Genomic DNA, 19,050 nt, shown 5'->3' with positions numbered 1-19,050 from the left:
TCCCACCACATCCTGCTGACTGCACCCAACACTGAGCAACCCCCAGAACACCATGACCCGCTCTGCCCTGAAGCTCATATTCCGCCCTCACCGTAGATTTCCTCACCTGTTCTACGCGTACCTTCCCACGTGGAGGTCCAAGAGAAAAAGAGCGTGTTCTAGCTGCCTCCTTCTCACAGAAATTCTCTTTCCCTAGTGCTGACCTGTAGGTGTGCCCCCTGTTGCCAATGGACCCCTGAACGCATCCTGAGGATGTGCCACAGAGCCAGGTGCTGCCAGGGTCCTCATGACTCCATGCAACCAGGGCACCTCTAGCTCCACCACCACCATCCAGGGCCCACCACAAAGCTTGTCTCACTGAGCCTTACTCTGCCGAGACACGCACCGTTCACATGCAGTCCAGGTCATCAGTACCTGTCTGGGCAGGGCACTGCACACAGCATGCTTCCACAGTGGACGAGCTGCCCCGGGCCCCTCACGCTCTCAAACACAGCTCTCATCTCCCTTCCCACCACGTCGAGATGACTATGCAACATCCTTTCCTTCCCCCAGGCAACACAGAACCACGACCCTCTTCCATGCACCCCTGCGTCACTGGGGACCCCTGCACCTTCTCTAGGCTTACTTAGATTCTCACGGGGACCATTACACACACAGACCGCCCGCGATCGCTCTTCTCCTATTGGGAAGTAGCTTTATCTTACCTTCAGATGGTCACACAGGTAGCCACGGAACACTGACTTCACTGGCAGCAAGCCTGAGACACAGGTGGCTACGTGGGCCCTCCTGAGTTCACCGCAAGGGCAGGCCACTGCACACAGCATGGCTTCACGGGGGAGGATCCACCCAGGACTTCGGGCACTTCCAAACGTAGCCTTCACCTCTCTTCCCAGGCCGTCACACTGCATGCATGCAAGAATGTCCCCCACATCCACACATGTTCATGCACCGCCCTCCAGCTTGCATCCAGCCCTCAACGGGGATCCGCTCTTCTGCTCTATGCTTCAGGAGGAAGAGGAGGAGGAGCACCAGAGGACAACACACTTTCCGTTCTCTGCTCTGCCACTGGAAAGTCTCCTTAGCTTCTCTACCCTCTAGGTGTTCCCATCCTTAGCAAAAGGCTCGTGGAATGGCCCTGAGGTTTCCTGGGATCAGCTGGAGGCCGGAGTCCTCATGCCATCATGCCAGCCAGCTCAAGGACACCTGCAGCTCCACCACTACGGCTTGGCCAAAAGCCTGCACCAAAGGGACTCTTGCTGGGCGTTCCCTTACCCCGACAGCCACCAATGCCACAAAATACAAGAGATCAGCACCCGTCTGGGCAGGGCACCACACAGCATGCCTCTCAGGGGAGGATCCACCCAATCCCCTTCCCACTCTCAGAAGGAGCTTGGAGCTCTCTCCCCATCACATCCTGATGGCTGCGCCCAAGGTAGAGCCACAGCCCTAGAGGATGTCAACCCATGCCTTCCAACCTGCATCTCTCCCTGACAGCAAATCCCGCCCCCCCCTCCACCCACACACCCACCCCACTCTACGCCTCCTCCACATGGAAGAGGCCCCGCGGCCGGAAGAAGCATACTGTACTTCTCCCTTCTTGTCTCAGGAATGACCTTCTCTTCTGTAACCTCTCTGTGCTCACAGCCTGAGCAAAGGAGCCCTGAAATCAGGCTGAGGATGCCAGAGACACAGCTGGCTCCCACGGTCATCATGGCATCAAGGCGGGCTGCTCATCCACACCTACAACTCCACCCACATCACCGCTGCACAGGCCACCACACGAGGTTCTCGTGAGCCTTACTCTACCCACACGGGTACCCCTTAAGAGACATCTAAGGAAACGGCACCCGCGTAGGTAGGGCACGGCACACAGCTGGCCTTCAAGGTGGAGGACCTGCCCTACCTCCCTCTCACTCCCACATGGAACCTTTCATGTGTCTACCCATCTCTTCCTGGTGAGTGCACCCTGCATCCAGCCATAGCCTTAGAAGGTATCGACCCACTGCCCTCCAACTAGCATGCCTCCCCCTTTGCATCTCCTCAGCTGGTCGAAGCCTATCTGGACAACTCTCTGAACAGAGGGAGAATGATCTTGCCTCTGTTCTCGGCTATTCTAGTGGCAATTATCTTTACCTCATCTACTTCACAGATGCTCACCTTTTTAGGAGTGGACCATGGAAATCCTAACCAAGATGTGTCTGCGATCTAGGTGGCCTCCAGGGCCTTCCTGCCTTCTTGGAGGAAGATCACCTGCAGACCCACGCCCAGCACTTGTCCACAGGCCACCACGAAACATAACCCACTTGTGCATGACCCCAGCCAGAAAGGCTCTCTTTACACATACTGGAAAGGAACGGCCCCTTTCTGGGCAGGGCACGGCACACAGCAGGATGGCCTCAAGGCAGGGGACCTGCTTAGTCCCCTTCCCACACTCTAGGGACATTTTCTTCTCTCTTCCCACCACATCCTGCTGACTGCACCCAACACTGAGCAACCCCCAGAACACCATGACCCGCTCTGCCCTGAAGCTCATATTCCGCCCTCACCGTAGATTTCCTCACCTGTTCTACGCGTACCTTCCCACGTGGAGGTCCAAGAGAAAAAGAGCGTGTTCTAGCTGCCTCCTTCTCACAGAAATTCTCTTTCCCTAGTGCTGACCTGTAGGTGTGCCCCCTGTTGCCAATGGACCCCTGAACGCATCCTGAGGATGTGCCACAGAGCCAGGTGCTGCCAGGGTCCTCATGACTCCATGCAACCAGGGCACCTCTAGCTCCACCACCACCATCCAGGGCCCACCACAAAGCTTGTCTCACTGAGCCTTACTCTGCCGAGACACGCACCGTTCACATGCAGTCCAGGTCATCAGTACCTGTCTGGGCAGGGCACTGCACACAGCATGCTTCCACAGTGGACGAGCTGCCCCGGGCCCCTCACGCTCTCAAACACAGCTCTCATCTCCCTTCCCACCACGTCGAGATGACTATGCAACATCCTTTCCTTCCCCCAGGCAACACAGAACCACGACCCTCTTCCATGCACCCCTGCGTCACTGGGGACCCCTGCACCTTCTCTAGGCTTACTTCGATTCTCACGGGGACCATTACACACACAGACCGCCCGCGATCGCTCTTCTCCTATTGGGAAGTAGCTTTATCTTACCTTCAGATGGTCACACAGGTAGCCACGGAACACTGACTTCACTGGCAGCAAGCCTGAGACACAGGTGGCTACGTGGGCCCTCCTGAGTTCACCGCAAGGGCAGGCCACTGCACACAGCATGGCTTCACGGGGGAGGATCCACCCAGGACTTCGGGCACTTCCAAAAGTAGCCTTCACCTCTCTTCCCAGGCCGTCACACTGCATGCATGCAAGAATGTCCCCCACATCCACACATGTTCATGCACCGCCCTCCAGCTTGCATCCAGCCCTCAACGGGGATCCGCTCTTCTGCTCTATGCTTCAGGAGGAAGAGGAGGAGGAGCACCAGAGGACAACACACTTTCCGTTCTCTGCTCTGCCACTGGAAAGTCTCCTTAGCTTCTCTACCCTCTAGGTGTTCCCATCCTTAGCAAAAGGCTCGTGAAATGGCCCTGAGGTTTCCTGGGATCAGCTGGAGGCCGGAGTCCTCATGCCATCATGCCAGCCAGCTCAAGGACACCTGCAGCTCCACCACTACGGCTTGGCCAAAAGCCTGCACCAAAGGGACTCTTGCTGGGCGTTCCCTTACCCCGACAGCCACCAATGCCACAAAATACAAGAGATCAGCACCCGTCTGGGCAGGGCACCACACAGCATGCCTCTCAGGGGAGGATCCACCCAATCCCCTTCCCACTCTCAGAAGGAGCTTGGAGCTCTCTCCCCATCACATCCTGATGGCTGCGCCCAAGGTAGAGCCACAGCCCTAGAGGATGTCAACCCATGCCTTCCAACCTGCATCTCTCCCTGACAGCAAATCCCGCCCCCACCTCCACCCACACACCCACCCCACTCTACGCCTCCTCCACATGGAAGAGGCCCCGCGGCCGGAAGAAGCATACTGTACTTCTCCCTTCTTGTCTCAGGAATGACCTTCTCTTCTGTAACCTCTCTGTGCTCACAGCCTGAGCAAAGGAGCCCTGAAATCAGGCTGAGGATGCCAGAGACACAGCTGGCTCCCACGGTCATCATGGCATCAAGGCGGGCTGCTCATCCACACCTACAACTCCACCCACATCACCGCTGCACAGGCCACCACACGAGGTTCTCGTGAGCCTTACTCTACCCACACGGGTACCCCTTAAGAGACATCTAAGGAAACGGCACCCGCGTAGGTAGGGCACGGCACACAGCTGGCCTTCAAGGTGGAGGACCTGCCCTACCTCCCTCTCACTCCCACATGGAACCTTTCATGTGTCTACCCATCTCTTCCTGGTGAGTGCACCCTGCATCCAGCCATAGCCTTAGAAGGTATCGACCCACTGCCCTCCAACTAGCATGCCTCCCCCTTTGCATCTCCTCAGCTGGTCGAAGCCTATCTGGACAACTCTCTGAACAGAGGGAGAATGATCTTGCCTCTGTTCTCGGCTATTCTAGTGGCAATTATCTTTACCTCATCTACTTCACAGATGCTCACCTTTTTAGGAGTGGACCATGGAAATCCTAACCAAGATGTGTCTGCGATCTAGGTGGCCTCCAGGGCCTTCCTGCCTTCTTGGAGGAAGATCACCTGCAGACCCACGCCCAGCACTTGTCCACAGGCCACCACGAAACATAACCCACTTGTGCATGACCCCAGCCAGAAAGGCTCTCTTTACACATACTGGAAAGGAACGGCCCCTTTCTGGGCAGGGCACGGCACACAGCAGGATGGCCTCAAGGCGGGGGACCTGCTTAGTCCCCTTCCCACACTCTAGGGACAGTTTCTTCTCTCTTCCCACCACATCCTGCTGACTGCACCCAACACTGAGCAACCCCCAGAACACCATGACCCGCTCTGCCCTGAAGCTCATATTCCGCCCTCACCGTAGATTTCCTCACCTGTTCTACGCGTACCTTCCCACGTGGAGGTCCAAGAGAAAAAGAGCGTGTTCTAGCTGCCTCCTTCTCACAGAAATTCTCTTTCCCTAGTGCTGACCTGTAGGTGTGCCCCCTGTTGCCAATGGACCCCTGAACGCATCCTGAGGATGTGCCACAGAGCCAGGTGCTGCCAGGGTCCTCATGACTCCATGCAACCAGGGCACCTCTAGCTCCACCACCACCATCCAGGGCCCACCACAAAGCTTGTCTCACTGAGCCTTACTCTGCCGAGACACGCACCGTTCACATGCAGTCCAGGTCATCAGTACCTGTCTGGGCAGGGCACTGCACACAGCATGCTTCCACAGTGGACGAGCTGCCCCGGGCCCCTCACGCTCTCAAACACAGCTCTCATCTCCCTTCCCACCACGTCGAGATGACTATGCAACATCCTTTCCTTCCCCCAGGCAACACAGAACCACGACCCTCTTCCATGCACCCCTGCGTCACTGGGGACCCCTGCACCTTCTCTAGGCTTACTTCGATTCTCACGGGGACCATTACACACACAGACCGCCCGCGATCGCTCTTCTCCTATTGGGAAGTAGCTTTATCTTACCTTCAGATGGTCACACAGGTAGCCACGGAACACTGACTTCACTGGCAGCAAGCCTGAGACACAGGTGGCTACGTGGGCCCTCCTGAGTTCACCGCAAGGGCAGGCCACTGCACACAGCATGGCTTCACGGGGGAGGATCCACCCAGGACTTCGGGCACTTCCAAACGTAGCCTTCACCTCTCTTCCCAGGCCGTCACACTGCATGCATGCAAGAATGTCCCCCACATCCACACATGTTCATGCACCGCCCTCCAGCTTGCATCCAGCCCTCAACGGGGATCCGCTCTTCTGCTCTATGCTTCAGGAGGAAGAGGAGGAGGAGCACCAGAGGACAACACACTTTCCGTTCTCTGCTCTGCCACTGGAAAGTCTCCTTAGCTTCTCTACCCTCTAGGTGTTCCCATCCTTAGCAAAAGGCTCGTGGAATGGCCCTGAGGTTTCCTGGGATCAGCTGGAGGCCGGAGTCCTCATGCCATCATGCCAGCCAGCTCAAGGACACCTGCAGCTCCACCACTACGGCTTGGCCAAAAGCCTGCACCAAAGGGACTCTTGCTGGGCGTTCCCTTACCCCGACAGCCACCAATGCCACAAAATACAAGAGATCAGCACCCGTCTGGGCAGGGCACCACACAGCATGCCTCTCAGGGGAGGATCCACCCAATCCCCTTCCCACTCTCAGAAGGAGCTTGGAGCTCTCTCCCCATCACATCCTGATGGCTGCGCCCAAGGTAGAGCCACAGCCCTAGAGGATGTCAACCCATGCCTTCCAACCTGCATCTCTCCCTGACAGCAAATCCCGCCCCCCCCTCCACCCACACACCCACCCCACTCTACGCCTCCTCCACATGGAAGAGGCCCCGCGGCCGGAAGAAGCATACTGTACTTCTCCCTTCTTGTCTCAGGAATGACCTTCTCTTCTGTAACCTCTCTGTGCTCACAGCCTGAGCAAAGGAGCCCTGAAATCAGGCTGAGGATGCCAGAGACACAGCTGGCTCCCACGGTCATCATGGCATCAAGGCGGGCTGCTCATCCACACCTACAACTCCACCCACATCACCGCTGCACAGGCCACCACACGAGGTTCTCGTGAGCCTTACTCTACCCACACGGGTACCCCTTAAGAGACATCTAAGGAAACGGCACCCGCGTAGGTAGGGCACGGCACACAGCTGGCCTTCAAGGTGGAGGACCTGCCCTACCTCCCTCTCACTCCCACATGGAACCTTTCATGTGTCTACCCATCTCTTCCTGGTGAGTGCACCCTGCATCCAGCCATAGCCTTAGAAGGTATCGACCCACTGCCCTCCAACTAGCATGCCTCCCCCTTTGCATCTCCTCAGCTGGTCGAAGCCTATCTGGACAACTCTCTGAACAGAGGGAGAATGATCTTGCCTCTGTTCTCGGCTATTCTAGTGGCAATTATCTTTACCTCATCTACTTCACAGATGCTCACCTTTTTAGGAGTGGACCATGGAAATCCTAACCAAGATGTGTCTGCGATCTAGGTGGCCTCCAGGGCCTTCCTGCCTTCTTGGAGGAAGATCACCTGCAGACCCACGCCCAGCACTTGTCCACAGGCCACCACGAAACATAACCCACTTGTGCATGACCCCAGCCAGAAAGGCTCTCTTTACACATACTGGAAAGGAACGGCCCCTTTCTGGGCAGGGCACGGCACACAGCAGGATGGCCTCAAGGCGGGGGACCTGCTTAGTCCCCTTCCCACACTCTAGGGACAGTTTCTTCTCTCTTCCCACCACATCCTGCTGACTGCACCCAACACTGAGCAACCCCCAGAACACCATGACCCGCTCTGCCCTGAAGCTCATATTCCGCCCTCACCGTAGATTTCCTCACCTGTTCTACGCGTACCTTCCCACGTGGAGGTCCAAGAGAAAAAGAGCGTGTTCTAGCTGCCTCCTTCTCACAGAAATTCTCTTTCCCTAGTGCTGACCTGTAGGTGTGCCCCCTGTTGCCAATGGACCCCTGAACGCATCCTGAGGATGTGCCACAGAGCCAGGTGCTGCCAGGGTCCTCATGACTCCATGCAACCAGGGCACCTCTAGCTCCACCACCACCATCCAGGGCCCACCACAAAGCTTGTCTCACTGAGCCTTACTCTGCCGAGACACGCACCGTTCACATGCAGTCCAGGTCATCAGTACCTGTCTGGGCAGGGCACTGCACACAGCATGCTTCCACAGTGGACGAGCTGCCCCGGGCCCCTCACGCTCTCAAACACAGCTCTCATCTCCCTTCCCACCACGTCGAGATGACTATGCAACATCCTTTCCTTCCCCCAGGCAACACAGAACCACGACCCTCTTCCATGCACCCCTGCGTCACTGGGGACCCCTGCACCTTCTCTAGGCTTACTTCGATTCTCACGGGGACCATTACACACACAGACCGCCCGCGATCGCTCTTCTCCTATTGGGAAGTAGCTTTATCTTACCTTCAGATGGTCACACAGGTAGCCACGGAACACTGACTTCACTGGCAGCAAGCCTGAGACACAGGTGGCTACGTGGGCCCTCCTGAGTTCACCGCAAGGGCAGGCCACTGCACACAGCATGGCTTCACGGGGGAGGATCCACCCAGGACTTCGGGCACTTCCAAACGTAGCCTTCACCTCTCTTCCCAGGCCGTCACACTGCATGCATGCAAGAATGTCCCCCACATCCACACATGTTCATGCACCGCCCTCCAGCTTGCATCCAGCCCTCAACGGGGATCCGCTCTTCTGCTCTATGCTTCAGGAGGAAGAGGAGGAGGAGCACCAGAGGACAACACACTTTCCGTTCTCTGCTCTGCCACTGGAAAGTCTCCTTAGCTTCTCTACCCTCTAGGTGTTCCCATCCTTAGCAAAAGGCTCGTGGAATGGCCCTGAGGTTTCCTGGGATCAGCTGGAGGCCGGAGTCCTCATGCCATCATGCCAGCCAGCTCAACGACACCTGCAGCTCCACCACTACGGCTTGGCCAAAAGCCTGCACCAAAGGGACTCTTGCTGGGCGTTCCCTTACCCCGACAGCCACCAATGCCACAAAATACAAGAGATCAGCACCCGTCTGGGCAGGGCACCACACAGCATGCCTCTCAGGGGAGGATCCACCCAATCCCCTTCCCACTCTCAGAAGGAGCTTGGAGCTCTCTCCCCATCACATCCTGATGGCTGCGCCCAAGGTAGAGCCACAGCCCTAGAGGATGTCAACCCATGCCTTCCAACCTGCATCTCTCCCTGACAGCAAATCCCGCCCCCCCCTCCACCCACACACCCACCCCACTCTACGCCTCCTCCACATGGAAGAGGCCCCGCGGCCGGAAGAAGCATACTGTACTTCTCCCTTCTTGTCTCAGGAATGACCTTCTCTTCTGTAACCTCTCTGTGCTCACAGCCTGAGCAAAGGAGCCCTGAAATCAGGCTGAGGATGCCAGAGACACAGCTGGCTCCCACGGTCATCATGGCATCAAGGCGGGCTGCTCATCCACACCTACAACTCCACCCACATCACCGCTGCACAGGCCACCACACGAGGTTCTCGTGAGCCTTACTCTACCCACACGGGTACCCCTTAAGAGACATCTAAGGAAACGGCACCCGCGTAGGTAGGGCACGGCACACAGCTGGCCTTCAAGGTGGAGGACCTGCCCTACCTCCCTCTCACTCCCACATGGAACCTTTCATGTGTCTACCCATCTCTTCCTGGTGAGTGCACCCTGCATCCAGCCATAGCCTTAGAAGGTATCGACCCACTGCCCTCCAACTAGCATGCCTCCCCCTTTGCATCTCCTCAGCTGGTCGAAGCCTATCTGGACAACTCTCTGAACAGAGGGAGAATGATCTTGCCTCTGTTCTCGGCTATTCTAGTGGCAATTATCTTTACCTCATCTACTTCACAGATGCTCACCTTTTTAGGAGTGGACCATGGAAATCCTAACCAAGATGTGTCTGCGATCTAGGTGGCCTCCAGGGCCTTCCTGCCTTCTTGGAGGAAGATCACCTGCAGACCCACGCCCAGCACTTGTCCACAGGCCACCACGAAACATAACCCACTTGTGCATGACCCCAGCCAGAAAGGCTCTCTTTACACATACTGGAAAGGAACGGCCCCTTTCTGGGCAGGGCACGGCACACAGCAGGATGGCCTCAAGGCAGGGGACCTGCTTAGTCCCCTTCCCACACTCTAGGGACATTTTCTTCTCTCTTCCCACCACATCCTGCTGACTGCACCCAACACTGAGCAACCCCCAGAACACCATGACCCGCTCTGCCCTGAAGCTCATATTCCGCCCTCACCGTAGATTTCCTCACCTGTTCTACGCGTACCTTCCCACGTGGAGGTCCAAGAGAAAAAGAGCGTGTTCTAGCTGCCTCCTTCTCACAGAAATTCTCTTTCCCTAGTGCTGACCTGTAGGTGTGCCCCCTGTTGCCAATGGACCCCTGAACGCATCCTGAGGATGTGCCACAGAGCCAGGTGCTGCCAGGGTCCTCATGACTCCATGCAACCAGGGCACCTCTAGCTCCACCACCACCATCCAGGGCCCACCACAAAGCTTGTCTCACTGAGCCTTACTCTGCCGAGACACGCACCGTTCACATGCAGTCCAGGTCATCAGTACCTGTCTGGGCAGGGCACTGCACACAGCATGCTTCCACAGTGGACGAGCTGCCCCGGGCCCCTCACGCTCTCAAACACAGCTCTCATCTCCCTTCCCACCACGTCGAGATGACTATGCAACATCCTTTCCTTCCCCCAGGCAACACAGAACCACGACCCTCTTCCATGCACCCCTGCGTCACTGGGGACCCCTGCACCTTCTCTAGGCTTACTTCGATTCTCACGGGGACCATTACACACACAGACCGCCCGCGATCGCTCTTCTCCTATTGGGAAGTAGCTTTATCTTACCTTCAGATGGTCACACAGGTAGCCACGGAACACTGACTTCACTGGCAGCAAGCCTGAGACACAGGTGGCTACGTGGGCCCTCCTGAGTTCACCGCAAGGGCAGGCCACTGCACACAGCATGGCTTCACGGGGGAGGATCCACCCAGGACTTCGGGCACTTCCAAAAGTAGCCTTCACCTCTCTTCCCAGGCCGTCACACTGCATGCATGCAAGAATGTCCCCCACATCCACACATGTTCATGCACCGCCCTCCAGCTTGCATCCAGCCCTCAACGGGGATCCGCTCTTCTGCTCTATGCTTCAGGAGGAAGAGGAGGAGGAGCACCAGAGGACAACACACTTTCCGTTCTCTGCTCTGCCACTGGAAAGTCTCCTTAGCTTCTCTACCCTCTAGGTGTTCCCATCCTTAGCAAAAGGCTCGTGAAATGGCCCTGAGGTTTCCTGGGATCAGCTGGAGGCCGGAGTCCTCATGCCATCATGCCAGCCAGCTCAAGGACACCTGCAGCTCCACCACTACGGCTTGGCCAAAAGCCTGCACCAAAGGGACTCTTGCTGGGCGTTCCCTTACCCCGACAGCCACCAATGCCACAAAATACAAGAGATCAGCACCCGTCTGGGCAGGGCACCACACAGCATGCCTCTCAGGGGAGGATCCACCCAATCCCCTTCCCACTCTCAGAAGGAGCTTGGAGCTCTCTCCCCATCACATCCTGATGGCTGCGCCCAAGGTAGAGCCACAGCCCTAGAGGATGTCAACCCATGCCTTCCAACCTGCATCTCTCCCTGACAGCAAATCCCGCCCCCCCCTCCACCCACACACCCACCCCACTCTACGCCTCCTCCACATGGAAGAGGCCCCGCGGCCGGAAGAAGCATACTGTACTTCTCCCTTCTTGTCTCAGGAATGACCTTCTCTTCTGTAACCTCTCTGTGCTCACAGCCTGAGCAAAGGAGCCCTGAAATCAGGCTGAGGATGCCAGAGACACAGCTGGCTCCCACGGTCATCATGGCATCAAGGCGGGCTGCTCATCCACACCTACAACTCCACCCACATCACCGCTGCACAGGCCACCACACGAGGTTCTCGTGAGCCTTACTCTACCCACACGGGTACCCCTTAAGAGACATCTAAGGAAACGGCACCCGCGTAGGTAGGGCACGGCACACAGCTGGCCTTCAAGGTGGAGGACCTGCCCTACCTCCCTCTCACTCCCACATGGAACCTTTCATGTGTCTACCCATCTCTTCCTGGTGAGTGCACCCTGCATCCAGCCATAGCCTTAGAAGGTATCGACCCACTGCCCTCCAACTAGCATGCCTCCCCCTTTGCATCTCCTCAGCTGGTCGAAGCCTATCTGGACAACTCTCTGAACAGAGGGAGAATGATCTTGCCTCTGTTCTCGGCTATTCTAGTGGCAATTATCTTTACCTCATCTACTTCACAGATGCTCACCTTTTTAGGAGTGGACCATGGAAATCCTAACCAAGATGTGTCTGCGATCTAGGTGGCCTCCAGGGCCTTCCTGCCTTCTTGGAGGAAGATCACCTGCAGACCCACGCCCAGCACTTGTCCACAGGCCACCACGAAACATAACCCACTTGTGCATGACCCCAGCCAGAAAGGCTCTCTTTACACATACTGGAAAGGAACGGCCCCTTTCTGGGCAGGGCACGGCACACAGCAGGATGGCCTCAAGGCGGGGGACCTGCTTAGTCCCCTTCCCACACTCTAGGGACATTTTCTTCTCTCTTCCCACCACATCCTGCTGACTGCACCCAACACTGAGCAACCCCCAGAACACCATGACCCGCTCTGCCCTGAAGCTCATATTCTGCCCTCACCGTAGATTTCCTCACCTGTTCTACGCGTACCTTCCCACGTGGAGGTCCAAGAGAAAAAGAGCGTGTTCTAGCTGCCTCCTTCTCACAGAAATTCTCTTTCCCTAGTGCTGACCTGTAGGTGTGCCCCCTGTTGCCAATGGACCCCTGAACGCATCCTGAGGATGTGCCACAGAGCCAGGTGCTGCCAGGGTCCTCATGACTCCATGCAACCAGGGCACCTCTAGCTCCACCACCACCATCCAGGGCCCACCACAAAGCTTGTCTCACTGAGCCTTACTCTGCCGAGACACGCACCGTTCACATGCAGTCCAGGTCATCAGTACCTGTCTGGGCAGGGCACTGCACACAGCATGCTTCCACAGTGGACGAGCTGCCCCGGGCCCCTCACGCTCTCAAACACAGCTCTCATCTCCCTTCCCACCACGTCGAGATGACTATGCAACATCCTTTCCTTCCCCCAGGCAACACAGAACCACGACCCTCTTCCATGCACCCCTGCGTCACTGGGGACCCCTGCACCTTCTCTAGGCTTACTTCGATTCTCACGGGGACCATTACACACACAGACCGCCCGCGATCGCTCTTCTCCTATTGGGAAGTAGCTTTATCTTACCTTCAGATGGTCACACAGGTAGCCACGGAACACTGACTTCACTGGCAGCAAGCCTGAGACACAGGTGGCTACGTGGGCCCTCCTGAGTTCACCGCAAGGGCAGGCCACTGCACACAGCATGGCTTCACGGGGGAGGATCCACCCAGGACTTTGGGCACTTCCAAACGCAGCCTTCACCTCTCTTCCCAGGCCGTCACACTGCATGCATGCAAGAATGTCCCCCACATCCACACATGTTCATGCACCGCCCTCCAGCTTGCATCCAGCCCTCAACGGGGATCCGCTCTTCTGCTCTATGCTTCAGGAGGAAGAGGAGGAGGAGCACCAGAGGACAACACACTTTCCGTTCTCTGCTCTGCCACTGGAAAGTCTCCTTAGCTTCTCTACCCTCTAGGTGTTCCCATCCTTAGCAAAAGGCTCGTGAAATGGCCCTGAGGTTTCCTGGGATCAGCTGGAGGCCGGAGTCCTCATGCCATCATGCCAGCCAGCTCAAGGACACCTGCAGCTCCACCACTACGGCTTGGCCAAAAGCCTGCACCAAAGGGACTCTTGCTGGGCGTTCCCTTACCCCGACAGCCACCAATGCCACAAAATACAAGAGATCAGCACCCGTCTGGGCAGGGCACCACACAGCATGCCTCTCAGGGGAGGATCCACCCAATCCCCTTCCCACTCTCAGAAGGAGCTTGGAGCTCTCTCCCCATCACATCCTGATGGCTGCGCCCAAGGTAGAGCCACAGCCCTAGAGGATGTCAACCCATGCCTTCCAACCTGCATCTCTCCCTGACAGCAAATCCCGCCCCCCCCTCCACCCACACACCCACCCCACTCTACGCCTCCTCCACATGGAAGAGGCCCCGCGGCCGGAAGAAGCATACTGTACTTCTCCCTTCTTGTCTCAGGAATGACCTTCTCTTCTGTAACCTCTCTGTGCTCACAGCCTGAGCAAAGGAGCCCTGAAATCAGGCTGAGGATGCCAGAGACACAGCTGGCTCCCACGGTCATCATGGCATCAAGGCGGGCTGCTCATCCACACCTACAACTCCACCCACATCACCGCTGCACAGGCCACCACACGAGGTTCTCGTGAGCCTTACTCTACCCACACGGGTACCCCTTAAGAGACATCTAAGGAAACGGCACCCGCGTAGGTAGGGCACGGCACACAGCTGGCCTTCAAGGTGGAGGACCTGCCCTACCTCCCTCTCACTCCCACATGGAACCTTTCATGTGTCTACCCATCTCTTCCTGGTGAGTGCACCCTGCATCCAGCCATAGCCTTAGAAGGTATCGACCCACTGCCCTCCAACTAGCATGCCTCCCCCTTTGCATCTCCTCAGCTGGTCGAAGCCTATCTGGACAACTCTCTGAACAGAGGGAGAATGATCTTGCCTCTGTTCTCGGCTATTCTAGTGGCAATTATCTTTACCTCATCTACTTCACAGATGCTCACCTTTTTAGGAGTGGACCATGGAAATCCTAACCAAGATGTGTCTGCGATCTAGGTGGCCTCCAGGGCCTTCCTGCCTTCTTGGAGGAAGATCACCTGCAGACCCACGCCCAGCACTTGTCCACAGGCCACCACGAAACATAACCCACTTGTGCATGACCCCAGCCAGAAAGGCTCTCTTTACACATACTGGAAAGGAACGGCCCCTTTCTGGGCAGGGCACGGCACACAGCAGGATGGCCTCAAGGCGGGGGACCTGCTTAGTCCCCTTCCCACACTCTAGGGACAGTTTCTTCTCTCTTCCCACCACATCCTGCTGACTGCACCCAACACTGAGCAACCCCCAGAACACCATGACCCGCTCTGCCCTGAAGCTCATATTCCGCCCTCACCGTAGATTTCCTCACCTGTTCTACGCGTACCTTCCCACGTGGAGGTCCAAGAGAAAAAGAGCGTGTTCTAGCTGCCTCCTTCTCACAGAAATTCTCTTTCCCTAGTGCTGACCTGTAGGTGTGCCCCCTGTTGCCAATGGACCCCTGAACGCATCCTGAGGATGTGCCACAGAGCCAGGTGCTGCCAGGGTCCTCATGACTCCATGCAACCAGGGCACCTCTAGCTCCACCACCACCATCCAGGGCCCACCACAAAGCTTGTCTCACTGAGCCTTACTCTGCCGAGACACGCACCGTTCACATGCAGTCCAGGTCATCAGTACCTGTCTGGGCAGGGCACTGCACACAGCATGCTTCCACAGTGGACGAGCTGCCCCGGGCCCCTCACGCTCTCAAACACAGCTCTCATCTCCCTTCCCACCACGTCGAGATGACTATGCAACATCCTTTCCTTCCCCCAGGCAACACAGAACCACGACCCTCTTCCATGCACCCCTGCGTCACTGGGGACCCCTGCACCTTCTCTAGGCTTACTTCGATTCTCACGGGGACCATTACACACACAGACCGCCCGCGATCGCTCTTCTCCTATTGGGAAGTAGCTTTATCTTACCTTCAGATGGTCACACAGGTAGCCACGGAACACTGACTTCACTGGCAGCAAGCCTGAGACACAGGTGGCTACGTGGGCCCTCCTGAGTTCACCGCAAGGGCAGGCCACTGCACACAGCATGGCTTCACGGGGGAGGATCCACCCAGGACTTCGGGCACTTCCAAACGTAGCCTTCACCTCTCTTCCCAGGCCGTCACACTGCATGCATGCAAGAATGTCCCCCACATCCACACATGTTCATGCACCGCCCTCCAGCTTGCATCCAGCCCTCAACGGGGATCCGCTCTTCTGCTCTATGCTTCAGGAGGAAGAGGAGGAGGAGCACCAGAGGACAACACACTTTCCGTTCTCTGCTCTGCCACTGGAAAGTCTCCTTAGCTTCTCTACCCTCTAGGTGTTCCCATCCTTAGCAAAAGGCTCGTGGAATGGCCCTGAGGTTTCCTGGGATCAGCTGGAGGCCGGAGTCCTCATGCCATCATGCCAGCCAGCTCAAGGACACCTGCAGCTCCACCACTACGGCTTGGCCAAAAGCCTGCACCAAAGGGACTCTTGCTGGGCGTTCCCTTACCCCGACAGCCACCAATGCCACAAAATACAAGAGATCAGCACCCGTCTGGGCAGGGCACCACACAGCATGCCTCTCAGGGGAGGATCCACCCAATCCCCTTCCCACTCTCAGAAGGAGCTTGGAGCTCTCTCCCCATCACATCCTGATGGCTGCGCCCAAGGTAGAGCCACAGCCCTAGAGGATGTCAACCCATGCCTTCCAACCTGCATCTCTCCCTGACAGCAAATCCCGCCCCCCCCTCCACCCACACACCCACCCCACTCTACGCCTCCTCCACATGGAAGAGGCCCCGCGGCCGGAAGAAGCATACTGTACTTCTCCCTTCTTGTCTCAGGAATGACCTTCTCTTCTGTAACCTCTCTGTGCTCACAGCCTGAGCAAAGGAGCCCTGAAATCAGGCTGAGGATGCCAGAGACACAGCTGGCTCCCACGGTCATCATGGCATCAAGGCGGGCTGCTCATCCACACCTACAACTCCACCCACATCACCGCTGCACAGGCCACCACACGAGGTTCTCGTGAGCCTTACTCTACCCACACGGGTACCCCTTAAGAGACATCTAAGGAAACGGCACCCGCGTAGGTAGGGCACGGCACACAGCTGGCCTTCAAGGTGGAGGACCTGCCCTACCTCCCTCTCACTCCCACATGGAACCTTTCATGTGTCTACCCATCTCTTCCTGGTGAGTGCACCCTGCATCCAGCCATAGCCTTAGAAGGTATCGACCCACTGCCCTCCAACTAGCATGCCTCCCCCTTTGCATCTCCTCAGCTGGTCGAAGCCTATCTGGACAACTCTCTGAACAGAGGGAGAATGATCTTGCCTCTGTTCTCGGCTATTCTAGTGGCAATTATCTTTACCTCATCTACTTCACAGATGCTCACCTTTTTAGGAGTGGACCATGGAAATCCTAACCAAGATGTGTCTGCGATCTAGGTGGCCTCCAGGGCCTTCCTGCCTTCTTGGAGGAAGATCACCTGCAGACCCACGCCCAGCACTTGTCCACAGGCCACCACGAAACATAACCCACTTGTGCATGACCCCAGCCAGAAAGGCTCTCTTTACACATACTGGAAAGGAACGGCCCCTTTCTGGGCAGGGCACGGCACACAGCAGGATGGCCTCAAGGCGGGGGACCTGCTTAGTCCCCTTCCCACACTCTAGGGACAGTTTCTTCTCTCTTCCCACCACATCCTGCTGACTGCACCCAACACTGAGCAACCCCCAGAACACCATGACCCGCTCTGCCCTGAAGCTCATATTCCGCCCTCACCGTAGATTTCCTCACCTGTTCTACGCGTACCTTCCCACGTGGAGGTCCAAGAGAAAAAGAGCGTGTTCTAGCTGCCTCCTTCTCACAGAAATTCTCTTTCCCTAGTGCTGACCTGTAGGTGTGCCCCCTGTTGCCAATGGACCCCTGAACGCATCCTGAGGATGTGCCACAGAGCCAGGTGCTGCCAGGGTCCTCATGACTCCATGCAACCAGGGCACCTCTAGCTCCACCACCACCATCCAGGGCCCACCACAAAGCTTGTCTCACTGAGCCTTACTCTGCCGAGACACGCACCGTTCACATGCAGTCCAGGTCATCAGTACCTGTCTGGGCAGGGCACTGCACACAGCATGCTTCCACAGTGGACGAGCTGCCCCGGGCCCCTCACGCTCTCAAACACAGCTCTCATCTCCCTTCCCACCACGTCGAGATGACTATGCAACATCCTTTCCTTCCCCCAGGCAACACAGAACCACGACCCTCTTCCATGCACCCCTGCGTCACTGGGGACCCCTGCACCTTCTCTAGGCTTACTTCGATTCTCACGGGGACCATTACACACACAGACCGCCCGCGATCGCTCTTCTCCTATTGGGAAGTAGCTTTATCTTACCTTCAGATGGTCACACAGGTAGCCACGGAACACTGACTTCACTGGCAGCAAGCCTGAGACACAGGTGGCTACGTGGGCCCTCCTGAGTTCACCGCAAGGGCAGGCCACTGCACACAGCATGGCTTCACGGGGGAGGATCCACCCAGGACTTCGGGCACTTCCAAACGTAGCCTTCACCTCTCTTCCCAGGCCGTCACACTGCATGCATGCAAGAATGTCCCCCACATCCACACATGTTCATGCACCGCCCTCCAGCTTGCATCCAGCCCTCAACGGGGATCCGCTCTTCTGCTCTATGCTTCAGGAGGAAGAGGAGGAGGAGCACCAGAGGACAACACACTTTCCGTTCTCTGCTCTGCCACTGGAAAGTCTCCTTAGCTTCTCTACCCTCTAGGTGTTCCCATCCTTAGCAAAAGGCTCGTGGAATGGCCCTGAGGTTTCCTGGGATCAGCTGGAGGCCGGAGTCCTCATGCCATCATGCCAGCCAGCTCAACGACACCTGCAGCTCCACCACTACGGCTTGGCCAAAAGCCTGCACCAAAGGGACTCTTGCTGGGCGTTCCCTTACCCCGACAGCCACCAATGCCACAAAATACAAGAGATCAGCACCCGTCTGGGCAGGGCACCACACAGCATGCCTCTCAGGGGAGGATCCACCCAATCCCCTTCCCACTCTCAGAAGGAGCTTGGAGCTCTCTCCCCATCACATCCTGATGGCTGCGCCCAAGGTAGAGCCACAGCCCTAGAGGATGTCAACCCATGCCTTCCAACCTGCATCTCTCCCTGACAGCAAATCCCGCCCCCCCCTCCACCCACACACCCACCCCACTCTACGCCTCCTCCACATGGAAGAGGCCCCGCGGCCGGAAGAAGCATACTGTACTTCTCCCTTCTTGTCTCAGGAATGACCTTCTCTTCTGTAACCTCTCTGTGCTCACAGCCTGAGCAAAGGAGCCCTGAAATCAGGCTGAGGATGCCAGAGACACAGCTGGCTCCCACGGTCATCATGGCATCAAGGCGGGCTGCTCATCCACACCTACAACTCCACCCACATCACCGCTGCACAGGCCACCACACGAGGTTCTCGTGAGCCTTACTCTACCCACACGGGTACCCCTTAAGAGACATCTAAGGAAACGGCACCCGCGTAGGTAGGGCACG

This window comes from Hippopotamus amphibius, chromosome X (genome assembly GCF_030028045.1).
Source record: "Hippopotamus amphibius kiboko isolate mHipAmp2 chromosome X, mHipAmp2.hap2, whole genome shotgun sequence".
In the NCBI taxonomy this organism is placed as follows: Eukaryota; Metazoa; Chordata; class Mammalia; order Artiodactyla; family Hippopotamidae; genus Hippopotamus; species Hippopotamus amphibius.
The sequence above is the reverse complement of the archived record's forward strand: the minus strand, read 5'-3'. Positions refer to the sequence as shown.